Source organism: Protopterus annectens, chromosome 11.part0 (assembly GCF_019279795.1).
Source record: "Protopterus annectens isolate FY-2018-M chromosome 11.part0, PAN1.0, whole genome shotgun sequence".
NCBI lineage: Eukaryota > Metazoa > Chordata > Ceratodontiformes > Protopteridae > Protopterus > Protopterus annectens.
The window spans coordinates 1,506,719,433-1,506,733,723 of NC_056745.1; positions in this window are offsets into that span (position 1 = coordinate 1,506,719,433).

A 14,291-nucleotide genomic window follows, 5' to 3' on the forward strand; every position below is an offset into this window, starting at 1 on the left:
GCATAGGAGTGAGTCAGCAAACTCAAAGCATGGGCCCCAACCCCATTTCATTGCCAACAGTCATAACTGTGGTGCAAGTCATGCATCTAAAAGGAAAAAAAATGTTTAGCTTTTGGTCAGAAGTGCCACAAATGCAATAGATGGAATAATTTCAAAAGGGATTGTAAATCAAAAGGCTCACATTCTTTTATTAAAAGGGAAGATTTTAAAAGGCGCAACCCTACTTTTTATGTTGATGATGTGTCAGTGCTTCATGAAACAGTCAATGCAGTAGATTTAAGGGCAAAGAATGAAGTATTTTGTACTGTTCAGATAAATGGCAAACCCATAGAGCTCAAAGTTGATACAGGTTCCAAGTGCAATGTTATGTCAGCAGAAACATTTGCAAAAGCATGTCACGGTGAAAGGTTTGATTTGTGAAGGTGTGCAAAGCGTGTTGCTTATGGAGGTGAAGAAATTCAAACCAAAGGCTCAGTAGTGCTTTCATGTTGCTCTACTTTCATTTAATAAGAAAGTCTATCATGTTAGTTTAAAAGACCATTATTCTGATTTCACCCAGTATATTTGTTTCTATCTATGTTGATCTTTTCGAAGAAAAATTAGGCAGATTTCCAGTTGTGTACTCCATGAAGTTAGACCCAGAGGTCAGTCCAGTTATCAGGCTGCCACAAAAAGTTCCAATAGCCATGCAGGACAGAGTCAAAGTCGAGCTACATAAAATGGTGCGATAAGGTGTGATTAGTCCAGTTGAAACTGCAACTGAATGGGTATCTTCTATGGTGGTAGCAAATAAGAAAAGCTCAGATGACATCAGAATATGTATTGATCCATGAGATTTGAACAAAGCGTTAAAAAGACCTTATCATCCAATGCGCATAGTCAAAGAAGTCACAGCCTTGATGCCAAATGCCACTATTTTTTCTGTCTTAGATGCAAAGAGTTCATTTTGTCAAATTCAGCTTGACAAAAAAATGTATGCATTTATATATTTATTTGACATTTGTTGACCGGGATTGTCCAACTGAGTAAAGCCCCTTTTCAGCGGAGGCCCAGGGAGAAAAGATGCACAGTACAAGCATAGAAGTAAAAAGTAACAGTATTAAAGTAAAGTAACAACATATTAAATAATGACAAATAAATGAGAGTCCTAGAGGCACTGTTATACAATAAAGGGGAAAAAAAGCAAAACTAAAGGACTGATAAATGTACAGTAAAAATAAATAGAAATTGTAACAAAAATATATAACAGTATAAGTATGATACGAAAAAACAAAGAACAATAATATAAGTAGAAAGAATAAATGTGATTATAACTAACCATTAAGAAAAAGACAAACTTGTAATTCATCATTAGACCTCTTTGCAATCCAAAGTGGAAAATTACAAAGAAAAAAAGGGAAAAGGAAGACCAGAGAGAATAACAACCGGAGAAAAGAAATGGGTTCCCATAGGATGAATACATTGGCACATCCAGGAGCTAGTAAGGTATCCCTTAAGAGAGTTCTTGAAATCTTGTTTTTGGGTTATATTTCTAAGAGTGAAAGGAAACTTGTTCCAAGAAAGAACAGAAAAATAGCTATAGAGATTCTGGCAAAAGATTTTTTTTATTTGTGAATTAGTAACAGGCTTAAGTCAGTACTTCTAAGGGACCAAAGGGGTTTATAGAGAAAGACAAGGGGATGCTAGGGCAGGATAAGGGCTTATTCAAAATAGAATGGATAACAAGTAGTTGTATAAATAGATTAGGAAACTCAAGCCAGCTGAGTGTCTGGAGAGCAAGACAGTGGTGAAAACAAGAGGGCAGGTTAGCTGCAAATCTAGCAACTTTGTTGTAGGTAGTTTCAAGTTTGGAAAGTAATGAGGACTATCATTTGGTTATGATTTGGGAGCTGTAAAAGAGGTTAGGGAGAAGCTATGCTTGGACAAGTGAGATACTAGATTTAGGAGTGAGGACCTTTTTATTTCTATACAGAAGGCTAAGTTTTAGGTGGGTTTTCTTGACAGTGTGAAGAACATGAAGATCAAATTTAAGTTGTTCATCTACAGTTACTCCAAGGAGTTTAGTGTGGGAATCAGCTTTAATACAGGTGTTGTTAAGAGAGGAGGTAATAAGGAGGACTTAAGATGATAAAGTGACTTTGGAAGGAAGAGAAGTTCTGTCTTACTGGGGTTAAGTTGTTATTGTAAAGCCATGATTCAGTGAGGTTGAAGGAAGTTTGCCCTCATTGCTGACTACATTCAGTACTCCATTTGGCAGTTACTAATTTTTGAGAATGCCATTTAGGATAAATTCTGAAAGTGAAGTCTCTCAATGTACAATGGAGCAATTTTTTTCTCGGTATCCTTGCGTTATTATAGCAGAGGACATATTAGTAGGAGGTCATGGTTTATTTATTTATTTAACATTTGTTCACCAGGAAAGTCCGACTTGGAACAAAGCCAATTTTCAACAGAGGCCTGGGTAGAAACACTCCAGATACACGTCTTTGTAACGTAAAAAGAAACCGGATTACCTAGAGAAAACCTACACGAATGCAGGGAGGACATACGGTCTCCATACAGAAGGCACTCCAGCTGAGAATCGAACTGAACCTCTTGCTGTGAGGTGACAATGTTACTGCTGCATCACTGCCCCATCCGAATGATGAAGCAGAGGATGACAGAACTCTCAAAAAAATTCTGGAAAGGGCACATCAAGTGAATCTCAAGCTCAATCCACACAAATGCAAATTCAGGCTACAAGAAGTTACTTATGTTAATCATTTATTTACCAGTTCAGGCCTATGACCAGACCCTTCAAAGCAAACACCCATTCTCAAGATGCCAGCTCCAGACAATGTTCAAGCCCTGCAAAATTTTCTTGGCATAGTCAACTATCTAGACAAGTTCATTCCAGACTTGAGCCAATTAAAAGCCCCACTCAGAGAGCTGACGTGTAAAGATGTATCCTGGTCTTGGTTAGAGCAGCACCAAAGAGCATTTGAAGTCCTGAAACAGAGAATTGCTAGTCCACCAACTCTCAGATATTATGATGTTCACAAACCAGTTACACTTTCCTGTGATGCTTTGAAATTTGGTCTTGGTGCAGTCATTCTACAAGAGGATCAACCTGTTGCCTGTGCATCGAGAACTCTTCCCAAGCAGAGATGCAGTATGCCCAGATCAAGAAAGAGATTTTGGCAATTGTATTTGCATGTTCGAAGTTCCATGATTATGTTTATGGTAGACCAATCCAGATCAAAACAGACCACCAACCTTTAGTCACTATCGTGAAAAAGCCTATGCATTCAGCTCCTGGCAGACTGCAATGCATGATGAGAAAACAAAAGTATAATTTCAGTGTTGTCTACAAGAAAGGCAAACTTCTTTTTCTTGCTGATACATTATCCAGATTGCTCAGAAACACCACAGAACAGCACAAGAATGCGAACTTTGATTTTGAAGTCATGGAAGTATGAAAATTTTCTTCCACACATCTTGATGAACTAAGAGATCATACAGCCACAGATCCAGTTTTACAGAGGCTCAACGACTTTATCAATCCAGGATGACTGTTAAAGCAATTGAATTTACCTCAAGAAATGCAACCTTATTTTCCATACAGAGATTATCATTATCAAAGATACAAAAGTAAATGTTCAAAAGTCCTTGCAACAAGTGTACATTACTATCCTACATCATGGTCACCCAGGAACTGACTTTACCAAAAGAAGAGCGAGATGTCTAGTATTTTGGCTTCTATGTCACAAGACATTGAGAGAACACTGTTATCTTGTTCCATGTGTAATAGTACTAAGCCACATCAATAGAAGGAACAACTTCAGTTAAACCAGATTTCGGAACTTCCTTGGTCAACAGTAGCCACCAACATTTTTGACTGGAATGGTCAACATTATTTGGTGTTAGTAGACTGTTACTCTAAATGGTTCATGATTGACCTACTTTCTAAACTAGCATCCAGTTCTGTCATTACTAAGATGAAGCGTCATTCTGCAGTGCATGGTAGTCCACACAAAGTTATTTCTGACAAATGCACACAGATTACAAGACACAGGTTAAAAGATTTACTGAAAAATGGGACTTAACTCATGTCACAAGTAGCCCTGTGTACCAGCAGTCAAATGGTTTGGCAGAATGTGCAATTCAAAGTGCAAAACAGTCACTAGAGAAGTCAAAACAAGATTATAGTGATGTTTTCCTAAATCTCTTGAATCTCAGAAATGGTCCTCATGATAAACATCTTGGTTGATCTGCTCAGAGACTTCTGTCGATACAAACCAGAACCACATTACCAATCAGTAGTCAATTGTTGGTTCCATGTGTTTAGAACAACATGTCAATGAAAGCAAATCTATTGAAGAAGCACTTGGCCCAGAAGTCCTACTATGATAATACCAGCACACCACTCAATCCATTACAAGAAGGAGAAGTGGTAAAGATGCAGACATCCAAAGGTTATGATCGGATTGGTGTCATGAAGAATATTTGCCCAGAGCCCAAAATCATACATTGTGGAATGAAAAAGAGCAGTCTTTAGGTGGAATCAGAAGCATCTGAGATTGGTTTCTGAGCCTATACCACAGCTTTAGCCTGTGAGAAAGACTCACAGAGAGAAAGAGTGAGTTGTCTGGTGTTCCAATTCCAGAGGAAGTTCCAGAGGACATTCCCATTCCTGTGATGAATCCAGAAGTTTCTGATATGAATTGTACACCACAGACTGTCCCTGTTGCTAAATTTGGTCCAGACTGTTATGTTACGAGATATCACCAACTCCAAAAAACAGCTTGAACTCCATAAAACCTCGCTTACAGCTCCCAAACACAGTAAATAACCGTGAACGTGTTTTTTGGAGTTGGTAATTTGAGTTGCTTTCATCAGTATGTTACGAGATATGGTCGACTCTCTAAACCCTGTAACTGATGTGAAGCAACTTGGACATGAAGATTGTGTTTTGTTTTTAATGTCCATAGTAATACATGTCAGACTCTGATATTGTTTTTACAAAGGGAAATCTTTTTAAGAGGGAGGATGTAGAGCAATGTGTGTGCATGTACCTTTAAGAAGCTATCCAAGGGCTTGCACAAGTGTATAATTACTGAGCACGTGCAAGCTAGACTGCCATTTTGTAGTGAACTGTTGAGATGTAAACATGTATGTATATAAGGTCTGTCTGTTAACCAGTTTGTTTATATTTTATGAAGCTGCTATCCATACTGATGTGTTTCTATATATTAAAGCATCTAAACAAAATTCCCTGCCTGATTGTCATCTATGTTAAAGAGAGAAACAAGTAACACTCTTATTTGCATCTCAAAATCCTATAAATACATTTATCTTTTCTACAGCATCCTATAACCATTTTCAAAATATGGGGTCAGGGGTAAGAGTTTGGGTTAGGTGAGAATTGTTGCCATTGTGTTAATTGGTACTGTGATTTGCGTACCTCAGGGAGAGGCCCACATCTTGAGAACTTGGGAGAAATGGGATATCAAAGTGGCAAACTCTTTATATAGGATACAATAATCACTACCAAATGAAGCCTCTTTTATCAGCAGTAGCAAGAGAGGAGAAAAAATAAAAAGGCTTTCTAATTTCCAAGTCAAATTTATTTTCAGCATACCAGATATTTTAATTTACTTTGAAGTTTATTACTTACTGTGTATATCAGTCAAGATGCTTATATCTTTTACATATGACATACACATGCTAAGTTCAGCACCAACATGGACACATACATGAAATAAGTTGACCTCCTTATATATTTACAATCCATTAACTATTTGTTTGGGGGGCAAGCAATCAATTTGAATTAGGAGTTCATGGAGTCTTTATCGCGTTAGTGTAATTATTTCACAAATTAATAAAATCACTAGGCTTAGATGACAAGTATATATTATTACAAATAAAAAAATGTAACCCAAATATACTTCTAGAAGAAAGTGATTACTGTAACACAATTGCTATTGTTGAGAAATAAATTGGTTTGGGACTTTAGGCATGAAAAATGATTTTATGTTAATGGCCTACGTGAATTGCATTCAGCTTTTTCTCCCCTTGCAGAAAATTCAACAATAATTAAAATAATCTGGAAAGTTTTTAAATATGAATGTTTATTTTTTGCTATCAATGTAGATATTGCAATCTTTTACAACTATTAGATGAAAAGCAATTTAATATAAATAAATACATGGGAGATGTACTGGTGCAGTAGTTAGCATTGCCAACTCACAACAAGAGGCTCTCCAGTTCAGTTCTTGGCTGGGGTGCCTTTTGTGCAGAGACTGCATGTCCTCCCTGCATTCTTGTGGGTTTCTTCCCACATTCCAAAGACGTGTCTGGAGCATTTCTCCCTGGACATCTGCTGAAAATGAACTCTCTCCTAGTAAACAAATGTTTTTAAAAAAATTAAATCTCATCCTATTAGGATATTCAGATATATTCTGAAATTTGCATTTTTTTTCTCATTATTATGATCAGCTATGGCACACACGATTACAGGAAGTCATATTATGGAAAACATGTTTATCTTACTTTTTTAACAAGAACGAAATATTTCACAAATGTATTGCTGTTTAATTGTCTAAAAGACTCTATGGCCAGGCCTGAAGACATTTCATCTATATTGCAAAATAAACTAAGACCAATATACTGAAAACAAATCTTAATCGGAAGTCAGAAGTCCTACTTATTGTCTCTCTACTTTTACTCCTTTAATATGACAGGCTCAAGTCCTCTGTTCCATCTCACATGCCACACAATGATTTATCCTACAGCTTTTATGCTAGTATAATTTTGCAGCACAAAAGCTCAGTTTTTAGCTTTTTGTTGGTTAATTGGTTAATTTGTTTAAATCAGTTTGCTCATTTGCTACTGTTATATTAAAAAAAAATACACTTTATGCATCGCCGCTTAGCTATGGTTAAACTATTCCCAGCGCCATAAAGTCTGCTCTTCAAATTTTTCCTTAGAGCTAGTCAGTTTTTTAGTTTTAGCACTCAAATCTGTTTCTTTGAGTTCAGCACTTTTTTAGAACTCATTGTAAGCACTAAATAAGCTACAAATTACTACAGCACTCAACTTTCCTCATTTGTCTAGAGGATAACAATTTTTAGTACTTAATAAATAAACACCTATCCAGGCATGTCTAAGGGTCAGCTCCTGGTGTTTTCTCCTGACTCTGGACATCCTGGGGCAATGCAGCAATTGCCTGATGTACACAGACAACCCTCTTCTCCTACCACCCAACACTACAACCTGTGAGAGATGCACTTATATAGCAAACTGGAAGCAAAGCTCTGTTCATCCAAGACTGGACTAGACAGTCAAGAGAAGAAGGTAAACACTTGCACCACACCACACTCATCACATAGTCCCTCAAAACCTACACACCAAAGCACAACCATAAAAACACAAAACACACACCTACATTCACCGAGGCTCTTGATAAAAATCTGCTCAAGCAACAGAGACCTCCAAAGCAGAAACACAAGCAACCTCCACCACCCAACATAACCCAAATGACACATAGCCCACAAACTCAGTGTGCCACTCAACCACAGCTCATAAGGCATAACGACATAGCCAACACTCTAGTCACAGGTGACTCTATAGTCAGACACACTCATGTTCCACTCTCAAGGCTAAACAAGGAGAAAGATACTGTCAGCTGCCTGTCAGGTGCCAGGATCCGCCACATAACGCACCCACTCAGTTCATTCCACAAGTACAAATATGACTCTGTCATTGTCCATGTTGGTGTGAATGACCTGAGATGTACCTCCCTGGACTACATGAAAAGAGACATGGAGGACCTCTCTGATCTTGTAACCCAGGCAGGTATGACCCTAGCCCTGAGTAGCATCCTGCCATCCCCCAGAATGATACCACAGTACAAGGACAAAATGAATGACTTTAACAATTAGCTAAGCTTCTGGTGTCATTCTAAGGGGATCCAGTATCTGTCTGCCTGGGATGACATGATCAACGGACCATGATGCTTTGCCAGAAATGGCCTGCACCTGTCGCCCTTGGGATTCTGGATACTGGCTAAGACTCTTGCCACCCCTATAGTGCCTTTTTTAGGCAAGGTTCAAATGACAAATTCACCACCGTAACAGATACAAGCAAGCAATATCTGAGGGTAATGCTACTCAATGCTAGAAGTCTAAACCACAAAATGCACACACTTGAGGCACTCCTTAAAATGGAGAACATCGACATCTGTGCAGTGACAGAGACCTGGTTCAAGGCTCCAGAGGGCACCCCTGCATTACCAGGCTATAATTCATACCACACCTTTCGGCCACCTAACCTGGACTGAAACACTAAAGGTGGAGGTGTGTCCATATTCATTAAAGATATCCACACCTCCAGACTAGTTGCTCAACATAATGCATCCGAGATTATCTACATGCAACTAACTCTGGGCAAGACAGCAATCCAAATGGTAGCTTGCTACAGATCTCCCACCATGCCCTAGGATTCCCACTCCTCATTTCTTGATACACTGGAAAATATTAGGGTACAACCCAACACCCTAATAATGGGTGATTTCAACTACCTCACCATTAACTGGGAAAACTATTCATGTACCAACTCTTTTGTTCAATGTTTTCTGGAAGTTATAAATTCTAATGCCTTGGATTAATTTATCCACACCCCCATCAGAGGCAGCAATATCCTAGACCTGGTCATTTCCAACATGGGCGACCTATGTTCTATACCAGAAGTCAGTTCTGCATTGGTCAGATCCGACCACAAGCTAATCACCCTAGACATCAACATCCTGCCCCCACCTCCCATTAGGGAAACTACCATAATAATTTTCTCCAAAGCCAACTTCACGCTTCTTAAAACAGAAGTGGCAAACTTCATGACACCCATGCAGATGGACAATACAGGGATGACTGCTGAATCCTACACAAATGCACTTTATAATCACTTACACGAGTGCATAGATTGTGCTATCCCTAACAGAACCAATATGCTATCCTCCCAAAAAAGGAAGCCAATCTGGTGGTCCCCTGCCATAAACAGACTCTACAACAGAAGAAAGAAACTGTTGCTAAAAAGAGTAAAATCCCATGGTTGGAGGAACTCCCTGGTCAGCCTCAGTAATAAGCTGAGATCCCTCATAAAATCCTCCAAAGCTAGCTAAGAAAACAAAATCACCACTGATTTTTAAAGAAAACCACAAAGCATTATATAGCTATGTTGAGAATCTCAATGGCAACACTCAGATCTTCTCTGAGTTACAGCACAATGGCACTAAATATACAGAACCAACTGATATTGCCAACATCCTGGCAGATAGGTTCAGTGCTAACTTTACCCCTCTCTCACGCCCTAAAAGGCCCATCTCTATACTGGAAGAATGCAAAGTTCCTGCAATCATGGCTGCACAGGTAAAAACCACAATTTCCAAAGCCAAGAACACAGCATCCATGGGAGCTGACAACATCCCAGGCTGCGTTCTACACGAACTACAGAATGAACTGGCACCCCACCTAAGGCTTTGTGCCCAGTGAATGGCGCACAGCGATGGTTATCCCACTTCACAAAGGGGGTGCCACCACGGACTCCAGCAACTACTGCCCCATTAGCCTGATGAGCCTGGTCTGCAAGACCATGGAATGTATCATCATGGAACTTATAAACAAAGACATTGATAATCTCCAGACTCTGGATTCCACCCAGTTCGGGTTTGTAAAAGGCAGATCATGTCTCCTAAACCTGATAGACTTCTTTGAAGCAGTCACCAAAGCCATAGAAGAGGGTAAGGTGGTTCAAACAGCCTATCTAGATCTCACCAAGGCTTTCAATACCATCCCTTCACTTTGGAATTATAGATAAACTAGCTAAACTAGGTACAAATCCCTACATCACAAGATGGGTTGCCAACTGACTCACTGACAGAACCGACACTGTGAAAGTAGCAGACTCCAAATCTGACTTCAGACCAGTGACAAGTGGAGTACCACAGGGCTCAGTCCTGGGTCCTCTCCTGTTTGGCATCTACTTCTCTGAAGTACAGGTTAACACAGAAGGTCTTTGGCTAATGAAGTTCGCAGATAACTGTAAACTAGGAGCCATAATCGAAACTCCTAACGATGTGGACACGCTACAAAAGGGCCTCATTGACACAGATGCCTGGTGTCAAAGCCATGGCCTCAAGATCAATGCCAAATAGTGCATTGTCATCCCCTTTGGTAAAAACTCTGTTCCCATGAACTACCACATAGGTGGTAGTTTACTTAACACCGAAAGTATGATAAGAGACCTTGGGACACAGGTGGACAGTTGTCTCTCCTTTGATAATCACATCACCACAGTAGTCAGGAAATCCTTCTACATGGCACACCTCATCACAAAAGGTTTCTCATCCAGGAAAAAAGAGGTCATTGTTCCACTCTACTCATCACTCATTAGGCCCATTATAGAGTACAATGCCCCTTTTGGTATGTACCTCACAAGACATCTACAACAACTGGAAGGAGGATTACCAGCCTCAAACAGATGCACTACGCAGACTGTCTCAAAAAACTCCAGCTTTACTCCATCGCATATCGCCTACTAAGAGGTAATCTCTGCCTGACATACAAAGCTATGTCAAACCCAGAGCTGATGGACATGCTCCACTTAAAGAAATCCCAATCCCTCCAAGCTACACACTCTAGGGACCTAAACCTTGTCACCACAATAAACAGAACATGCTGGAGGGATAGATTCCTGTCCCAGAGACTTTCCATTCTCTGGAATAAACTACCTATCTATATCAAACAAAGCTCATCATTAGCACTCTTCCAGAAAAATCTTGATGATTGGATGGGAAATACAAAATTCACCCCGGGGATCACTTCTGTGGCTCTGCTCGACAGGGGCACAAGAAAATAATTTTCCTGGGTGGCAAAAGCCAGGGTACCTTTTTGGCTAGGCTTATATAGGCCCTAGGCCAATAGCCTAGTAACTAATTATGAACCTATGAACAACCAATTTTGTAAGTTTCGGCAATATGTCATGAGACATTGCATATCTAAATATAACAGAGCCTACCAACTTCGTAACTCAAAAATTATTCAGATTATCCCATTGATGGGAGAGTATTGCTATTTGAATATAAACTTGGTTCACATCATTCAGATTACATTGCTTCTGTTATACATTAATTCACATACTCACAGTTTTATCTATTATGATTGTTTTTTTCATGACTAGTTAGCTCAATATGACAGACCTGATCCGAGTTTGGCAACTTAACCAGAGACCTGGAATGATCTCAAGTAAATACAATGCATCCATTGTGATCAGCAAAATATAAGTATATTTTAAGCTTGTACTCTATTTTTTAAACTGTATTTTGCTCAGCTGCTCAATTCTTTTGCTGTTATTGCTACTTTAACTGTTTTTTCTGCACTTTGAAATCTTAGTACTTCTGTAGTCCATAGCAGAGGCTAGATTCAGATCTCCAGAATCTAGGCTGTTTACCATAAATTTTGCACTAAAACCAGCCATCCTACATTTGTAGGCCCTCCTGCACCCTTTTGCCAGATGTGTACAGCTCAGGACCCATCTGAGTTTGGGATTGTTGGAATAAGGCTCAGGTTTGGGCTCTCTCATTGGCTAGTTTGTGTTTAATTTGTTTAACTTCACTTGTATTTAAGCACGACGTTTGCGTGTAGCTGCACACCGAACAGCAGGGTTTAGTGCTGCTGTATATAGATGCAAATCCTTAGAAATAACAATTTTCCATTGAAAACTGCTAGAGAACCTCCTTAGCTCCACTGCCTCTGTGTGTAATGCACATTCACAGTGTTACTCAGCGAGCAACTCAGCTGCACATTCTGAGGCACTGATTCACTCTTCCACCCTCAGCCTTCCACAGAATAGCTGCCATTGTTAGTCTCACAAGCAAATCCTTGTCAATCTAACCTATCCCTACTAGTTACTACAATATATATCTCCCATAATGGACAGACAGTTTCCCACCATTTCTTCAGCCAACCTGATTGACACGGGCATCCTGAGGCAATGTAGCAATTGCCTCATGTATACTATCAAGCACTTGTTCCTAAGCAAACAAATACAGTATATGACAGATGTAACTACACCAAGAAATAAGAATCAGTCATCTCACATAACAACAAACAAGACATAAAACAGGTTGTCAGCATGCACACCTTGCCTCTCACGCAAGGGAAGATCATGACACATAAACCCACATACGTGGAATTACTCATAAAGAGCCTTCCAAAAGACCACAGACCTCCCAAGTGCAAACAACATAGCATACTGGTACATGAACAAAATCCACCACCACACATAACAACACACTTATCATAGGTTCATAGGTAGATACTAGGCTATCTGCCCTAGGGCATTTATAAGCCTAGCCAGAGTTTATTTGGCTTCCGCCTCCCTATTAGATTAGCCTACTGTGCCTCTGTAAAGTAGGTCACAGAAGGTACCCTTTTAAGATTAGTTTACTGTGCCTCTGTCTAGCAGGGACACAGAAGAGATCCCAGAGGTGAATTTGTGATTTCCCATCCACGCGTCCAGATTTCGCTTGAAGAGGGTCAGCGAGGGGCTATGTCTAACATGAATTGGGATTCTATTCCAGAGTGAGGGGTGCCTCTGGGAAATGAATCTTTCCCTCCAGCATGTCCTATTTATTTTTGTGCTGAGGTTTAGGTCCCTGGAGCATGTAGCTCTAAGGGACTTGGATTTTTTGAGGTGGAACATGTCCATTAATTCTGGGTTTGACATGGCTTTGTACATCAGGCATAGATCGCCTCTGAGTAGGCGGTAAGCAACTGAGTAGAGCTGGAGTTTCTTTAGTCGAGCTGCATAGGACATCTGTTTGTAGCCCATGATCCTCTTAGTGAGGTACTTTTGGGGTCTTTCCAGTTGCTGCAGGTGTCGGGTAAGGTATATCCCAAAAGGAGCATTGTATTCAATTATGGGCCTGATGAGTGATGAGTAGAGGGGCACAATGACTTCTCTTGATCTAGATGCGAACCCTTTCGTGATAAGGTGGGCTATATAGAAGGTCTTTCTAACCACTTTGGCAACGTGATTATCAAAGGAGAGATTACTATCTACGCTGGTCCCCAAATCTCTAATTACTTCTTCCGTACTTAATGGATTACCACCCATGTGGTAATTTGTGGGCACCTTGTTTTTCCCAAAGGGGATGACTATGCACTTTTTAGCATTTAGCTTGAGGCCGTGGCTCTGGCACCAAGCATCTGTCTCTGTGAGACCCTTTTGGAGGATGCTTGTGTCAGCTGGAGATTCGATTATGGCCCCCAGTGTGCAGTCATCTGCGAACTTTGTCAGCCATAATCCCCCCGTGTTAGCCTGAACCTCAGAGAAGTATATACCGAATAAGAGAGGTCCCAGAAGTGAGCCCTGTGGGACGCCACTTGTAACTGTTTTGGATTCGGACATGGCACCTGCGATTCTGACCATGTGGGTTCTATCTCTGAGCCAGTTTGCAACCCATATTGTGATATAGGGGTTGATATTTAAGCTGGTAAGCTTATTTATGATGCCCGAGTGGGGTATTGTGTCGAAGGCTTTTGCGAGGTCCAGGTAGGCTGTGTGGACTACCTTGCCCTCATCTATGGCTTTGGTAACTGTTTCAAAGAAATCACCTAGGTTTAAGAGGCAAGATCTGCCCTTAACAAAGCAAAATTGGGTAGGGTCCAGTGTCTGGAGGCTCCCAATGTCTTTGTTTATGAGTTCCATGATAATACGCTCCATAGCTTTACAGACCAGACTAGTCAGGCTTATGGGGCGATAGTTTCCGGGGTCCATTGTGGCACCACCTTTGTGGAGTGGGACCACTGTAGTTGTACACCATTCTTTGGGTACATATCCTGTAGTAAGGCTAAGTTTGAACAGTGACTTAATGTGAGGGTTCAGTTCTTCTTGGATCTCATGTAAGACACAGCCTGGGACACCGTCCAGTCCCATAGATGCTAATTTTTTTGCTTTGGAGAGGGCAGCTTTCCCCTGTGCATCTGTGATGTCAGGGAGGTTACATTCAGTTGGGATAGGCATTTGCTCCTTTGGGGGGGGGGGGAGAAGTTTGCGCTGAATCTGTCTGCCAGGATGTTGGCTATGTCTGTAGGTTTGGTATATTTTGTACCGTTATGCAACAATTCAGAGCATATCTGGGAGTTTCTGCCCATGTTCCTGACAAAACTAAAGAAGGCCTTGTGATTATCTTTAGTGTCTAGGGCAATTTTTCTTTCGAAGATGGCCTTTGATGATTTTATGAGGGATCGAAG